This window comes from Amaranthus tricolor, chromosome 7, assembly GCF_026212465.1.
Source record: "Amaranthus tricolor cultivar Red isolate AtriRed21 chromosome 7, ASM2621246v1, whole genome shotgun sequence".
Classification (NCBI taxonomy): Eukaryota; Viridiplantae; Streptophyta; class Magnoliopsida; order Caryophyllales; family Amaranthaceae; genus Amaranthus; species Amaranthus tricolor.
In genome coordinates this window covers 8,830,315-8,834,926 of record NC_080053.1, presented here as the reverse complement: position 1 = coordinate 8,834,926, position 4,612 = coordinate 8,830,315, and positions in this window count along the sequence as shown.

Here is a 4,612-nt window from a genome sequence, read left to right as displayed (position 1 = left end):
TTGAAAGTTTTTATCCTTTTAGTTTCTTTCGGTCACTATTATTTTTGATGCTTTATTATTATTTGTTTGGGAGTCAAGTTTGATAACCTTTAATTTTCATTATTTTGTAATAAGTATTTATTATACTCACTAAAAAAATATATTTACTTCAGTTGAATTTGTTCGATGAGGCGCAATAGAACACTTGTGACTTTTGTATCAAAATATTGTATTTTTTTGAAAAAATATTTGCTCGGGACTATGTAGGGTAGGTCAATCTTTGGTGCATCTAAACGTGACATGTGTTTGCATTGCCAAAGACAAATTACTTCCCTAAGGTGTCTGGTGGATTGACCTTATAGGAGGAGTCCATGAAATAGAGTATACTTTTGGGACATTATATAAATGTACATTGTGAATAAATTTTTAAAGTGTGACAATTCAAGTGTTTTATACTTTATGAATATATTTTGATTTATACTAAATATATAAATACTTATGTATGATTTTTGTGGATTTCAAAAAAAATATTATTTTAAAGTCAAACGTTTTTAATGTTAGAATAATATCTTTTGATTACTAGAATATTTTGTATAATCAATATGATTATGTAGAATATTAGGTAAATATTTAGTTTTCTAAAGTATAGTTTGTAATATTGTATATATTGACATTACTCCTAATGAGAATCATTCATTCAAGCCAAATAATTCTTTCAGGGTATCATTTGCCTAGGTTTCTTGCTTCCCTCCTTTCTTACCTCTTATCTCTTCCTTGATCTCCAAGTGTGCCGCCCATACCACCCTTTCCGCCACCAAATTCTACCGCCACCTCTCCTTGTTGCCCTCTTCATGGCCTCTCCCACAAAAATTCATCCCACCACTTTGGTTACTTATATTAAAACAAGCGTGCTTATCCAACTTGATGAAGATGGTTCCAATTTTCATACTTGGGTTACTTTATTCAAGCTTCATTGTAGAGCTCACCTTGTGGATTCTCACATTCTTCCTGATGACTCCTCTAAAGCTTTAATTTCTAAAGATTTCGAATGGCAACGTCTTGATGACATTGTTCGCACATGGATTTATGGCTCTATTAGTTTATCCCTCCTTCAATCTATAGTTCGTCCCCATGATTTTGGCTTTGATGCTTGGAATCATCTTGAGAACAATTTTCAAACTAATAAGATATCTAGAATTCTTCATCTTGAGTCTCAATTTAATGACATTTCTCTATCCAATTTTCCCAATGTGAAATCTTATTGCAATGAACTTGAAACTATTGCTACTTCTCTTACTAATATTGGCACGTCCATCACCGAAAATCGATTGGCTCTCCAAGTTCTTCATGGCTTGACTTCGGAATACAAAACTTTTCGGTCTTTGGTTCAACATATGAATCTCATTCCCTCTTTTGATACTCTTCGTTCTATGTTAGAATTGGAAGAGCGCTCCAACCATAAACACAATTCTCCCGCTCAAGATTCGGCCCTTATTACCACAAACAAAGCTTCTTTTTCTGAAAATTCCGCTCATTTTAACCACTGCGGCCCTCCTAACCACCGTGGTGGCCACCGTCACTCTCGTCGTGGTGGCCGGACCCACCGTGGCAGCCACCCTGGCTCCGCAAGCAATTCTGGCCACTGGCAACAGCATCCCCGGCCCAATTTACCTTTTCCTTCTCGGCACAACAGCATTCCTTCTGGCCCACCCTCTTTTTCCTCCTATCCTTCCCCTCCTTGGCATTATTGGGCCCAGCATGTTGCTCCCTTTCCCACTACACCTTGGGCTCCTCCTTCTCAAAGCAATGCATCTTCTGTTGGTCTTCTTGGTCCGCGACCGGCACAAAATTATCATACCGGGACTAGTGCTTCTATGAATTATATTCCTACGGACATTGATCATGCCATGAACACTCTCTCTTTGTCTACTCCAGATGAGCAATTTTATATGGATACCGGTGCCACATCCCACATGACTCGATCTCAAGGTACTTTACTTCCTTATTTTCCTTTAAAGCATTAATTCAATAATGCTATTGTTGTCGGTAATGGTAATTTAATTCCAATTCTTGGTCACGGGCATATTTCTTTTCCTTCCTCTCAAAAATCCCTTACCTTAAAAAATGTCTTACATGCGCCTAAACTTATTAAAAATCTTATTTCTGTTCGTAAATTCACTCATGATAATATGGTTTCCGTTGAATTTGATCCTTTTGGATTTTATATGAAGGATTTGGCCACGGGGAGCATCGTTCTGAGATCTAGTAGCACATGTGATCTTTATCCTTTCCCATCTACACATGGAATTTCTCCTGCGTCCTCCATTATCATCGGCTTTTTCCGTTTTTTCTTCTAGTATTTGGCATTCCCGTTTAGGACATCCGGACAATGCGGTTTTAAATTCCTTGTACTCTTCTCGTTTAATTTAATGTAATAAAGATCCTCATTTTGTTTGTCATTCTTGTCCTTTAAGGAAACACATTCAATTACCTTTTGTTAATTCTATGTCTATGAGTTGTAAGCCTTTTGATATTGTTCATAGTAATTTGTGGACATCTCCCATTTGTAGTCCATCGGGATATAAATATTACGTTCTTTTTCTTGATAATTATACTAATTTTTTGTGGACTTTTCCTTTATTTCGCAAATCTCAAGTTTATGATGTGTTTGTGAATTTCAATACTTTTGTTAATACCCAATTTGAGCTTAACATAAAATCTTTCCAATGTGATAATGGGGGTGAATTTGACAATAATATGTTTCATCAATTTTGTACTAGTCGGGGCATTTCTCTTCGTTTTTCTTGTACTTACACATCTTCTCAAAATGGCAAATCCGAACGCAAAATCCGCTCCATCAATAACACAATTCGTACTCTTTTGTGTCATGCTTCCCTTCCTCCGTCTTTGTGGCCTCACGCCTTAAACACGGCTACTTATCTCCTTAATATTCTTCCTTCTAAAATTCCTTGTAATCTCACTCCCACTCACTTTTTTTATCGTAAGTTTCCTACATATACTCATCTACGGGTTTTTGGGTGTTTATGTTTCCCACTTTTTCCCTCAACTACTATCCACAAACTCCACCCACGCTCCGCTCCATGTGTCTTTTTAGGATACCCGTCTTCTCATAGAGGTTACAAGTGCTATGATCTCTCATCCCGTAAAATCATTATATCTCGACATGTTCTATTTGGTGAAGCCACCTTTCCTTTTTCTCAATCTCCTTCACCGTCTCCCCAAAATTACCAATTCTTAGATGATAATATCCCCCTTCGTTTGCTTAAAACAACCCATACAAATCCCCCCTACTAGGTCTGCTCCTACGCCCAGCCCATCAGTCCACTCCTCCCCTACCCAGCTCCAGCAGCCAAGCCCATCAGTCCACTCCTCCCCTACCCAGCTCCAGCTGCTCTCCCAACTTCTGCTGGGCCTGCCTCAATCTTCCTCTTTCTCTTCCACTCCCAATTCTCCATCATCACCACCCGACATGGTTACGCGTAGTAAACATGGTATTTTCAAACCCAATCCCAAATACTACTCCCAAGCTTTATCCGTTTCTTTTTCATCCTTACCCAAATCTCCCCTTCATGCCCTTCGTGACCCCAACTGGAAGTTAGCTATGCAAGAGGAATTCGATGCCTTAATTCAAAATCACACTTAGGATCTGGTACCTCGTCCTCCTAATGCTAATATCATTCGGTCTTTGTGGGTGTTTCGTGTCAAGACCAAGTCTGATGGTTCTTTTGAGCGCTATAAAATGCGTCTTGTTGGTGATGGTAAACCTCAAAGGGAAGGCATTGATTGTGATGAAACTTTTAGTCCGGTTGTGAAACCTGCTTCTATTCGCATTGTTTTGACTGAGACTGTTTACATGCATCAGCCTCTGGGTTTTCGTAATCCTACTCGTCCTGATCATGTTTGTCTTCTTCGTAAATCTCTTTATGGTCTCAAACAAACTCCTCATGCTTGGTACCACTGGTTTGCCACTTTTGCGACTACTATTGGTTTTTCTAACAACATTTCTGATAATTCTATTTTTGTTTACTGTCATGGTTCTGATATTGCTTATCTGTTGTTATATGTGGATGATATTATTCTTACGGCTTCTTCTGATTTACTCCGTGAGTCTCTTATGTCCAAACTTAGCTCAGAGATTGCTATGAAGGATTTGGGTCCTCTTAATTATTTTTTGGGTATTGCTGTAAATGGTTTGACACGTTAGAGTAACTATTTGCTGAGTTGTGCCTCATGTTTTGTATTTTTGTTTTCAATAGGTAATGACAAGTTGTTTGATGTGTTTACTGTTTGAGGGTTAGACGCTTTAGATCATATGTCATGAGTATATTTTAATAAATTAGTGTTAGACATTTATTTTCCTTAAACTATATTAGTTTTAAATGTTTGACGCCTTACTCTTTTTCTGTGTGGCGGACACCCTATTTATACTTTGACGCCTTACCAACCGTTACTTTCACTTACTATGTTAGATTGCTATTTGCGACATTTGTATATTTATTGATAATTTTAAATGATTTGTTTGATTATATTATGTTATTTGTTGATATTTTTTAGTTATTTTTCTATCCTTTTCAATGATTTGTCGATGATTTTTAGTTTTTGTTCTTGAAAT